General features: G+C 41.2%; 1 non-coding gene across 1 annotated transcript; it reads left to right on the top strand.

Moving 5' to 3' along the window:
- The first annotated feature begins 4,632 nt into the window (after positions 1–4,632).
- Positions 4,633–4,707, top strand: Trnal-caa. Its single transcript has one exon. It is a non-coding gene; the product is annotated as a tRNA-Leu (tRNA).
- Positions 4,708–13,429: the final 8,722 nt, after the last annotated feature.

Raw genomic sequence — 13,429 nt, 5'->3', positions numbered from 1 at the left:
CAGCTTGAAGGTGGTTCATTGAACCCTGTGCCAGACACTTTATTGTGAATAGCTGAGTAATCACGTATGTGTATACGTAAATGTAGAGGAACAATCACACAATTGTTGGAAAAGCACACATGATGTTGGAAGGCAAAAACCTTATGAAATTTTTATGTGCAGAGGCTGTTAACACTCCTGTATACCTATTTAATAGAGTTGCCACAAAACATAATTTGGAGCAAACTCCTAATGAGTTGTGGAATGCACGAAAACCATATGTTGGACATCTTCGAGTGTTTGGGTCAGATGCCTTTGCTCATGTACCAAAACAATTTCGCAGCAAGTTTGATGCCAAATCCAGAAAAGTTGTACTTGTTGATTATCAAGAAGAATCAACAAATTATCGACTTCATGATCCCACGAGTCACAAAGTATTTATATCGAGGGATGTCACATTCAATGAGATTAGCAACAGCTCAGCGTCTGCACAACAAGAAGTTGATGACACATACTTGAATTTCAAGATTGACAAAGAAGACGATATCGTGGATAGGCACAAGCAAGTTACTGGTGAACCAGTGCAAGCACAGGAATAATGGAAATTTCACAAAATGATGTAAATAAGGTTAAATTTGAAACTGAAGAGCAACCTACCAAAGTGCCATCGATGCAGCTACGAGACTGTTCTAACATCTGCAAGCCATACAGATATCAAGCTGATTCTACTCAGTATAATAACCCTTACAGCTTGAAAGAAGCAATTTCTGGTCCTGACACAAAACACTGGAAAAAAGCGATTGAAGAATTACTGGAAGCTCATGAAAACAACAAAACCTGTAAGATAGTTCCTAAAACTAATAGCCAGAGAGTTATTCACTCAAAATTGGTGTTCCAGGTTTTATTTGACACAGATGGTAAGATTAGTTGGCACAAAGCATGGCTGTGCACAAGATGTTTCAAATGGGTCTGTGGTGTTAACTACAATGCGACTTTCACAATTGATATGATCTGATTCACTCAGAGTTTTCTTGGCCATTGTCACATATAATGATCTAGAGATGGTACAGTTCGGTGTTTGCATATCATTTCTGTATGGAAACCTTGAAGAAGGCGTGTACATGGATATACCTCAAGGAGTGGTGGTTAAAACGGAGAAACTTGTAGTTTGAAAACTTGAGAAATCACTGTACAGACTTAAGCAAGCTCCTCGATGTTGGAAGAAGAATTTTGTAAACTTTCTTTCAAGCAACTGATGCTGATCCATGTTTATTCAGTGGTGTAATCACTCATGATATTATCTTGTTAGCATTATTTGTGGATGATGGTCTTATTGCATCAAAGTCAATGGAAGCAGTTCCTAAAGTTGTTACATCACTAAAAGAAGTCTTTCAAATCACTGTCAATGAGAGTCATTGCTTTGTTGGAGTGTAAATTGAGTGAGGTCACGTGGGAAAGAAAATGTTTATATGTCAACACCAGTACACGAGAACAATAACTGAGAAATTTGGAATGTCTGCAGCATAAGGTGTAAGTGTTCCTGCTTATCCTCATTGAGTCTGTTACCTAATGATGAAGAGTTCAGTGGTGAAAAAGTACCACATCGTGAAGTGGTTGGATCTCTTATGTTTTTATCAGTTATCTCTCGACCAGATATTTCATTTGCAGTGAACAGTGTGAGCAGATTTTTGAACAGCCATACTAATGCACATTGGCAAGCAGTGAAAAGAATTTACAGGTAGTTAATTGAAACACCAGATTATGGTATAGAATACTCAAACAGCAGGAGCAAAATGCAACTGGTTGGTTTTTCTTATGCTGATTACGCCGATGATCTCTCATCATGTAAGTCAACAACAAGATTTGTTTCTCTTTTGTGTGGTGGTCCTGTAACCTGGACTTCTCAGAGGCAAAAGAATGTTGCTCTAAGTGCAACTGAATCTGAATATGTAGCCGCTACTACTGCTGCTATGGACGCAATTTGGCTGAGAAAATTAGTAAGTGGTCTGAGAATTAAGTGTAAAGAACCAACTACATTCCAAATCGACAACCAGAGTGCAATCATGTTGTCAAAAAAATCCTGAATATCACAAACACACCAAACATATAGATGTACACCATCATTTCTTACGTGAAAAAGTGCAGTGTAAAGAGATAGAAATTGTTTGTTTGTGTACCAAAGAACAACTTGTTGGTTTATTGACCAAAGCATTAACCAAAGAAAAATTTGTATATTTGCACTCAGAGCTCAATGTTGTTAATTGGTAAATGCAATCACTCAAACAGTGGGAGTGCTGGAAATGTTTTGTATAATTGCACTAACATGTGTTTGCAGTTCTTGTTCTTGTTTATGCTCACATTCTGGCCACTAGTGCAGGGAGTTTATTAATGTGAGTGCAGCTGTTTATCTTTCTCTTCTTTGCAGTAGTAGTATTCTTTGTATTGTTTTTGTTGCATGTTAAAAGTCAGGCATTGTAAAAAAGTCAGTTATTTGAAATAATAAAATAAGTTAATACACAGCTTTATTAATCTCTCTTAAACCTCCACTATCTGCATAATATATGAGCAGAAGTACAATCAAAGAAACGTGTGCATTGATCTTCTTGATAGGATTGCCAGTGACTACGTTTGGTTCAGGCATGCGATCACAGGTGCCCAAGTTTTTGAGTATGATGGTGAGACAAAGTGGTAAAGTGAGGAACAGCACACTGAGACACCTCCTCAAATGAAAAAAGCTCGAATGAGCAAACCAAAGATCTAAACAATGCTGATTTACATTTTTGACAGTAGGGGCACCGCGTGTAAAGAATTTGTTCCACCAGGACAAACTCTCAACCAAATTTTTTTACAAAGATGTTTTTGAAAGGCTAAGAAAAAGAGTGAATAGAGTGAGACCAGACACTGCATGCAAGCGGATGCTGCATCGTGACAATGCTCCATGTCAGATGGCCACTTCAATCACGGAATTTTTTACTTCAAAAGGCATTTCTGTTGAAACTTCCTGGCAGATTAAAACTGTGTGCTCGACCGAGACTCGAACTCGGGACCTTTGCCTTTCGCGGGCAAGTGCTCTACCATCTGAGCTACTGAAGCACGACTCACGTCCGGTACTCACAGCTTTACTTCTGCCAGTACCTCGTCTCCTACCTTCCAAACTTTACAGAAGCTCTCCTGCGAACCTTGCAGAACTAGCACTCCTGAAAGAAAGGATATTGCGGAGACATGGCTTAGCCACAACCTGGGGGATGTTTCCAGAATGAGATTTTCACTCTGCAGCGGAGTGTGCGCTGATATGAAACTTCCTGGCAGATTAAAACTGTGTGCCCGACCGAGACTCGAACTCGGGACCTTTGCCTTTCGCGGGCAAGTGCTCTACCAACTGAGCTACCGAAGCACGACTCACGCCCGGTACTCACAGCTTTACTTCTGCCAGTACCTCGTCTCCTACCTTCCAAACTTTACAGAAGCTCTCCTGCGAACCTTGCAGAACTAGCACTCCTGAAAGAAAGGATATTGCGGAGACATGGCTTAGCCACAGCCTGGGGGATGTTTCCAGAATGAGATTTTCACTCTGCAGCGGAGTGTGCGCTGATATGAAACTTCCTGGCAGATTAAAACTGTGTGCCCGACCGAGACTCGAACTCGAGACCTTTGCCTTTCGCGGGCAAGTGCTCTACCAACTGAGCTACCGAAGCACGACTCACGCCCAGTACTCACAGCTTTACTTCTGCCAGTACCTCGTCTCCTACCTTCCAAACTTTACAGAAGCTCTCCTGCGAACCTTGCAGAACTAGCACTCCTGAAAGAAGGGATATTGCGGAGACATGGCTTAGCCACAGCCTGGGGGATGTTTCCAGAATGAGATTTTCACTCTGCAGCGGAGTGTGCGCTGATATGAAACTTCCTGGCAGATTAAAACTGTGTGCCCGACCGAGACTCGAACTCGGGACCTTTGCCTTTCGCGGGCAAGTGCTCTACCAACTGAGCTACCGAAGCACGACTCACGCCCGGTACTCACAGCTTTACTTCTGCCAGTACCTCGTCTCCTACCTTCCAAACTTTACAGAAGCTCTCCTGCGAACCTTGCAGAACTAGCACTCCTGAAAGAAAGGATATTGCGGAGACATGGCTTAGCCACAGCCTGGGGGATGTTTCCAGAATGAGATTTTCACTCTGCAGCGGAGTGTGCGCTGATATGAAACTTCCTGGCTGTGGCTAAGCCATGTCTCCGCAATATCCCTTCTTTCAGGAGTGCTAGTTCTGCAAGGTTCGCAGGAGAGCTTCTGTAAAGTTTGGAAGGTAGGAGACGAGGTACTGGCAGAAGTAAAGCTGTGAGTACCGGGCGTGAGTCATGCTTCGGTAGCTCAGTTGGTAGAGCACTTGCCCGCGAAAGGCAAAGGTCCCGAGTTCGAGTCTCGGTCGGGCACACAGTTTTAATCTGCCAGGAAGTTTCATATCAGCGCACACTCCGCTGCAGAGTGAAAATCTCATTCTGGAAACATTCCCCAGGCTGTGGCTAAGCCATGTCTCCGCAATATCCTTTCTTTCAGGAGTGCTAGTTCTGCAAGGTTCGCAGGAGAGCTTCTGTAAAGTTTGGAAGGTAGGAGACGAGGTACTGGCAGAAGTAAAGCTGTGAGTACCGGGCGTGAGTCGTGCTTCGGTAGCTCAGTTGGTAGAGCACTTGCCCGCAAAAGGCAAAGGTCCCGAGTTCGAGTCTCGGTCGGGCACACAGTTTTAATCTGCCAGGAAGTTTCATATCAGCGCACACTCTGCTGCAGAGTGAAAATCTCATTCTGGAAACATCCCCCAGGCTGTGGCTAAGCCATGTCTCCGCAATATCCTTTCTTTCAGGAGTGCTAGTTCTGCAAGGTTCGCAGGAGAGCTTCTGTAAAGTTTGGAAGGTAGGAGACGAGGTACTGGCAGAAGTAAAGCTGTGAGTACCGGGCGTGAGTCGTGCTTCGGTAGCTCAGTTGGTAGAGCACTTGCCCGCGAAAGGCAAAGGTCCCGAGTTCGAGTCTCGGTCGGGCACACAGTTTTAATCTGCCAGGAAGTTTCATATCAGCGCACACTCCGCTGCAGAGTGAAAATCTCATTCTGGAAACATCCCCCAGGCTGTGGCTAAGCCATGTCCCCGCAATATCCTTTCTTTCAGGAGTGCTAGTTCTGCAAGGATCGCAGGAGAGCTTCTGTAAAGTTTGGAAGGTAGGAGACGAGGTACTGGCAGAAGTAAAGCTGTGAGTACCGGGCGTGAGTCGTGCTTGTGTAGCTCAGATGGTAGAGCACTTGCCCGCGAAAGGCAAAGGTTCCGAGTTCGAGTGTCGGTCGGGCACACAGTTTTAATCTGCCAGGAAGTTTCATATCAGCGCACACTCTGCTGCAGAGTGAAAATCTCATTCTGGCATTTCTGTTGTTCCACAGCCCCCTTACTCACTTGATCTGAGTCCTTTTCCTGAAACTGAAGAACGTCATAAAAGGAAGGAAGTTTGGGTCTCTAGAGAACATTCAAAAGAATGTGACTCACATGTTAAGTTTCTACCATTTTAAGCCTTTGAGCATACTGCTACCAAGACTGAGAACAACGACTCCGCTGGTGCGTAGCTGCCGCAGGCAATGTGTTTGTTTGAGAAAAATAAAATGAAAACATCAGTAGTTAAAAAAATCTGTCTTAATCGTTTTCTCACACATCTCGTACTTTACCACACGAGGCACTGTGCACAACATGCATTTGTTCATACTTGAAATTGACAGTTAAAACATAGTTCCTGTAAGGACGTATTTTAATGGATAAAGTAAGGTGTCAAAGGATTTTTCACACCACAAGAATATTTGGAATGGTGTGTCTGTTAACTGCAGTCTATTTAATGTGTGCTTTCAAATGAATTTCGCATATTGATTTACTTTTGCTTAGGCAATCTGAAATTCAGGATTTGCTTCCTGTTCATTTTTAATCAAAGTATATCTTGTGGGTAAATCTTGCTCAGTAGCGCATATGTGATACCGAATTGCCTTTTGTGCCGCAAATATGACTTAAGTACTGGAAAATGTACACCTATCAAGGTTACACTGTAATCCACCTTGCTGGATGGAAACTAATACAGTTTGTGGAGTATTCAAATGATATTCCTGATCAATTATATCTTCCAAGTAATTAGCGCAGTGAGATAAACATCATGTTAACTGCCCTAAGAAATTTTGGAAGATTGTAGGTGCCCTCTCTGCTCTGGCCAGTAGTTTTTTGTGTTGGTACAAAAAAATGGCATGTTGATAACTATCATTCGTTCAGGTGTATCATCCAGCAGGATTTACAAGTACACATCTGCTAGGTCGATTTTCGAAAACCGTGTCCTGTCAGCTAGTTCACAAAAAGCGCTTCTGGAGCGGAAAGAGAAGTCGATTCATACTTTCGAAACTATCACATAATCTTAGGCTTCCATTTAGTTTCTGCTTTATGACGGCAGATATTGATCGCTCGCTAGCGCCAATACATGCAATCAGATCAAGATCATGCAATCTATCAACTTCTTGCCTTTTCTTTTATAGGGAAAGGTATTGAAAGTGTTCGGAAGAATTAAAATTTAGCAGTAGTTTAGGATTCTTATACAAGCTTCAAAATTAGATAATGTGGCAATATCCTGGTTTCAGTGGTGGACCACATTCTACGTGGAGCTCGTGGAATAAAATGTGGAATCCTTGGTGATTTCGATTTTACTGTATATTGTACCTTGAGGCTTGAACACAAAGGCTGCAGATGATTTGTGTCTTGCAACAGATTGACGACAAGAATAGTTAATTCTCTTGAGATCCTTTTGCTTTTAAGTTCAATGGGGAATTTGCCAGGTTACTAATTGTTAATAGTCCATGCTTCACTTTAGGTTCTCCCAGGGGAAATTATGTTCCTTCATTTGTTAAAGCTTACTGGAGTGCAACGACAGTTTGTACACTGTACAATGAGACTATTGTTGCAGTAAGTATAAGCAGTACTGAATAGAGTCCCGCTAAAGCAGTGCAATTAACATATTCCTGAGAGACTCCAGTTAACATAGCTATATTATATAACACTACCAACCATGCAGAGTCCAAACAGTGGACTGAGCTGGAGTCATAGTAGCACAGAAGCATTTATCATCCAAGTAGTCCGACAGCTAGAAGAAATTCTCATTTGGTCGAGTGTGCAGAGCCGCTTCGAGAACGTTTTTCCATACAAGCGACTTCTCACCTGGCGCCCATCTCCACTCTATCCCCCTCCCACCTTTCCCATGCACACTTCCATGCATATCAGTATACACTACTAATTGGGGTACAAAGTATAAAGAAACCTCTCAGCTTGGTGCCCCAAGCAGTTGCTACTAGTTGTGATTGGTCCTGTATGAAAATCTCACAGTTTGTGGCGTCTGTGGCACCCTTCCCAGCTTGGTGCCCCAAGTAGCGGCTTGTAGCGTTTGTACCTTAAACTGGCTCTGCAACTGACGAGCAGAACACATCAAGTGCTATAATTTGATTTCCCACAAATTTCTCCCACTAGAAGACAGATCAAAACAAATGAACACATCTTGGCTTATTCGTAGATGCTCGACTGTTGCTGTTGTGGTCTTCAGTCCAAAGACTGGTTTGATGCAGCTCTATGCTACTTTATCCTGTGTAAGCCCCTTCATCTCCGAATAGCTACTGCAACCTACATCCTTCTAAATCCGCTTTCTGTATTTATCTCTTGGTCTCCCTTGTCGATATTTACTCCCCCTACTTCCCTCCAGTGCTAAATTGGTGATCCCTTGGCATCTCAGAATGTGTCCTATCAACCGATCCCTTCATCCAGTCAGGTTCATCTTCATTGTCCTCCTCATCTTCTCTTCAGATATTAGGCAGGAATTGCCTGTTACAGTACCCACCTCTGTCGGGGTCTTCCTGTGTCTATTCTCCTATGGCACTTGCCTTTAAGGGAAATCTCTCACTCTCCATTCTTTGCAGATGTTCGTTCCATTTTCTTCTGCAATCTCGAATTTTATTATTGAGGCAGTTTGTAAGTAGGCTGTTTATGTTTTCTCTATGTAAGTAGGCTGTTTATGTTTTCTTATTGGCAACGTTACGTAGCGCTCAATATGAAAATCACTGGCTGTGCTGTGGGCAGTCTGTGTCTGCTTTGCATTGTTGTAATACTCGCCATTGTAGTGTTGGGCAGCGGCAGCTGGATGTGAACAGCGCGTAGCGTTGCGCAGTTGGAGGTGAGCCGCCAACAGTGGTGGATGCGGGGAGAGAGATGGCGGAGTTTTGAAATTTGTCATGAACTGATATATTTATATATGATGATATCAAGGTAAATACATTGTTTGTTCTCTATTAATATCTTTCATTTGCTAACTATTCCTATCAGTAGTTAGTGCCTTCCATAGTTTGAATCATTTATTTAGCTGGCAGTAGTGGCGCTCGCTGTATTGCAGTAGCTTGAGCAGCGAAGATTTTTGTGAGGTAAGTGATTTGTGAAAGGTATAGTTTAATGTTAGTCAGGGCCATTCTTTTGTAGGAAATTTTGAAAGTCAGATTGCGTTGCGCTAACAAAATATTGTGTGTCAGTTTAAGGACAGTCTTGTATAATTGTTCAAAGGGGACGTTTCATATGTCGACCCTTAGCCGAGGATACCTCACTGGAATCTTCTGATTTTTTTTCTTGTAGTTTGTGTAATTAGTGTAGATTTTGTTTATTGATAGCGCGTAATTGTAGAGAAAATCTCCTTTGTAGTTGCAGTCTTTCATTGTTGTACAGTAAAACAGTTGTGGCATGCATGTAGATTTGCAGCAAGTTTTTCGCAGCTGCGCTTGCAATTAACTAAATATTATTTTCAGTGCTATGTTAATGTGTTCTCTTATTTTTGCTCTTCAAATTGTGTTTTTCTGTGTTGTCGTGTGAAATACTGTGACAATAATGGCGTGTGAAAAACGTAATACTAGGCTCCAAAGTAAACTGAGAAATGACAGTGAAGACGAAAGCAGTGTGTTAGCGCCGCAGAGTAATGAATTAACTAATGTTCAAAGTAGTAATTTGGTAATTGCGCATAGGGAAATGGAGCGGGCGGCAAACAATGGTGTAGACAGTGAAACAGGTAGTGAACAGGGAAGCGTTATCGATCGATTGGTCGGCAACAGCTCGCCTCAGGAATCGGGAATGACAGAACACAATATTGCAAATACTGCAGACTCAGGTTTTGGGTTCTCACCGTTTTCTCAAATGAGTCAAGACACATTTTCCGCTTGTCAAAATGTGAATGTTGCCGGTGCAACTTCACTGCCGAAAAGCAGTGAGGAACATGTTTCAGACACCAGTGCATTGTTATTACAATTAATGCAACAAATGGGACAAAAGCTTGAAAAGTTAGACACAATGGAACAACACCAGAGACAAACACAGCAACAGTTAGACACAGTGGAACAAAATCTTAAAAAGTTAGACACAGTGGAACAAAATCTTAAAAAGTTAGACACAATGGAACAACACCAGAGACAAACACAGCAACAGTTAGACGCAATGGAACAAAATCTTCAAAAGTTAGACACCACACTTGAACAAACACGCGAAGATTTAACTACTGAGTTACATAACATTGAATCGAAATGTCAAAAAGTCTGTAATGACGTAAAAACACAAATTTGTGAGCATTTTCAACCTATTTTTTCGCGGCATGAAAATGCATTACAGAATCACGAAGCAGCCATAAAAGAACTGCAAACCATTGTTCATGAAAATCATGAGTCCTTGTGGGCTAAAATTGACTCAGTTGCATCTACTGATTCGGTTACGCAACTTGCAAGAACTCAGGAAAACTTAAAGGACACAGTAGATACCCTGAAAATTGGTTCAGAAAGACACATGGAGGAAATAAGTACACTATCGGAGAAAGTAGCCGAACTTTCGGATCAGGTCACTAACTTATCTACAAAGGTAGATGATGATCTGAATGACACAAGACCCGTAGCCTTCACTGACACAGAAGAGTATGAACAAATAAGAAAATTCAAACAAAATCAAAATCAAATCAATACACAGTACAAAAGAGAAATCCGGGAAGTACAAGATCAGTTGGCACAAGTAGTACAAGAATTACGTATTTCAGAGGACACTCGCGCCCCAATATGGGAAGAGGGACATAGAAATACGGAACAGCCACAAAATAATAACACAGGGCATTTCGGAAGTTATGAAAGAAATTGGCAATGTGCACCGAATTTTGAGATGGAACGGCCGACACGACCTAACAATGACCGATATGCGACTCGCCGACATGATGATTTTGACTACAAGCTGTTCATTACTACACGTAAATTCCAAACATTTAAGAATTCTGGCAACGACATTCATCCACAAGCATGGCTCCATCAATTCTCTCATTGCTTTCCTCCCAACTGGTCGTTGGAACACAGATTAGAATTTATGTGTGGCTACTTAGAGAATGAACCAGCTGTAAGAATGCGATCGGTCATTCACGATTGCCACAGTGAAGGAGAGTTTTACCATGCCTTCCTCTCAGCATATTGGTCTCAAGCCACACAAGATCGAGTAAAACATAGCATCATAATGATGAAACGTTTCGAACAATCTGAATTTTCCAGTCTTGTGAAATATTTTGAAGACATGTTGCATAAGAATCAGTATCTTTCAAACCCATACAGCCCCTCAGAACTCATCCGCATTTGCTTAATCAAACTGCCTGAACATTTACGACATATTATTTTGGCAGGACGTTGCAAAGACGACATTGAAGCTTTTCAGGGACTGTTACAAGAATTGGAAATTGACACTGACAATCGCGGAATGCGGAAACAGGAACACAACAATTACAGGTCACATCTGTCACAATTCCTCGATAATAACTGGACGCGACAAGGCTATTCTCACAACACATATCGTGACCAAAACAGACACCACCCGTACGACAACCGTTGGCAGAGTAGTAATAATTACAGGGAAAGATCACCTCTCCGCGGTAGTGACTATCACAGAGACAATCAGAGAAACAGACAATATGGTAACCAGAACTGTTATTATCAAGGGAGAAAGAATAACTTCAGACGCAACAGTTCAGCGCGCAGTTACGATTCAGGGAGAAATTCTCCATCACTTAACCGACAAGAAAGAAACTACAGGAACTACCGACATGACGACAGACGATATATTCGTAACGACAGACCTGAATTGCATCAGAACTGGCGGGATTCAAACAGAGCAGGGCACTTTCGACAACGTGAATTTGTAGAAGCTAGGTCTCCAAATCCCAATAACGACGCGCGCCAACAAACAGACAATAGACAATGACTCGCGCCGCAGGCACCCACGTGCGCCGGCTGGCTCAGAGAAAAATAACATAGACGCTAACCTTGAGAAAAATTCCAGTATTCTTTACCGACGTATACCGCATGACAATTGCATTCAAGTTCAAACTCTGAGTACTATGAAGAGTAAAGGTTTACACCAGATTTCACATGTAAAACCGTTTATTGAAAGATAATCTGCTTTTTAACTTTGTCTTTGCCACATAACTTTTCACTTCACATTTCTAGTATGCTTTGTCAGATTTAGAATCTGTTAACATGTAACAATGTTTGAAGTGAAATATCCAGTCAAGAACCAAGAGAACTTATTTAAACAGAAATGACGAATGCATTGTTGTAGTGAACAGACGACACAGTGTTGTATTTGTACATTCTTGCTTGTTAGTTGCACGATTACGTAACGACTATAAGGCTCACATACTTAGAACATTTACCAGTACTGCTAATGAGATTTTAATGCAACATTTTGGTTTACTTGAAAATACATTCTGGGTTTAAAGTACTTTCTGTGAGATACCAGACGACACAGTGGTTAGTTTATGTGACAACTACACGGTTTTATCACGACGCTACTAATGAGTGAAAATTTACAATGTTGCTTTTGCAGTGTTTCTGTTTTATATCTGCACAGTTTTCTGTTTTAGTCTGGAAAGTAAAACAGGTTTTAGTAGTAACTTTTGTAGTATAGCTACAATGAGACTGCCTTTTCCGTAGCACAACAATACGTTACTGTACAGTACTTTCTTCATCACAACAATAAGCGTAATAACTAAGATATCTATACGCAAAGCATTTCACTTTTGTTTATCATGAGGTAAGTACATTGGCTTCTGCAGAACTTAGCTTTTGGAGGACGATAACTACGACCCTTCCACAGAGATTATCTTACAACAAGATGCACATTTAGCGCTGCAGGACACGCATTTCAGTGATTAATGTTGCACTTAAAACATTTATTTTTAAAGATTTTTGAATTACAAAGAAAGTTTTCCGTGATACATTTCATTCCATTGCTGTAATCTGTAACACCTGAGGGTATAATTATAATAATCCTCAGGGGGGTACATGCTTACTTTGTGTACCATGTGTTTGGCAAGCACAAGGAGCCCTAGCTGATATGGTATTTGCTTATACAACTTTACACGTTGGTACCATATTTCTCTAACACAGAATTACACAGCTATCTGATCATTTAACAGAGAAAGAAACTTTTTTTACTACATCAGTGACAGGTGTTTACATAATTACACAGTTGGATAACTTCACACTTATGAAACTGTATTTTGTCTGTACTTTGTGAACTGTTCATATTTTTTCAGAACCATTGTGATACTATGAGAGCTTTGAATGATGTATTTGGTAAAGGGATTATGATTTTTAAAGTACGTTTGAGGCAGATGACACTTTTGACATGAGCAGAGAATTTTTTTAATTATTGGAGGAAGCTACGACGATTTTGAGATTTGACTGAGGTGTTATGATGTTATTTTTACGACGACGATGTGTATTATGCTGCTGAGGTATGTTTATGATTAATAGGCTGAGGCTATATGAGTTATTTGATTATGCTTCATATTTATAATGACGAAATATTGACGAGTGTCGATGGATACGTATATGTGTAATAAGGTAAGGAGTAATGAATAGTGGGTAGGGACTCTTGACTTGTGAAAAAGGATGTTGGAAACCAAGAATCGTACTTTAAGAGTTATGACATGTGTGAATCATGTGTGAATGTATCACAATGCCACTGAAAATTTTTTTGGACACTGTTATATTCATATGATTTTGTTTCTACAGATTTGCAACGCTAATTCTTGACCTGTGAAATATTTTTATGTGAGACTGTCACTGTAGCGGAAACTGCTGTCGTAAATATTTCCGTACGAAAGTTAAGTGACCACCTGCACATAATGCGTCATGGGCACCCAGGTGTGTCAGACGCCTGGAGAACAAGCCATTAGTGTGAGTGCCTCGTCAGAAGCACAGGTAGAAAAAAAAGAAAGGGAAGGCCATTGTCCACGCTACTGACATCTCCTTGTTGAAAGCATACTGTGGAGCTCGTAATTTATGATATTTACTGAAATGCCTAATGAAACGATGAGAAACATTTCACAGCTATTGTCTTGCT

Source organism: Schistocerca piceifrons, chromosome 3 (genome assembly GCF_021461385.2).
Source record: "Schistocerca piceifrons isolate TAMUIC-IGC-003096 chromosome 3, iqSchPice1.1, whole genome shotgun sequence".
Classification (NCBI taxonomy): domain Eukaryota; kingdom Metazoa; phylum Arthropoda; class Insecta; order Orthoptera; family Acrididae; genus Schistocerca; species Schistocerca piceifrons.
Note: the sequence above shows the minus strand (reverse complement) of the source record. Positions and strands in the feature narration are given on the sequence as shown.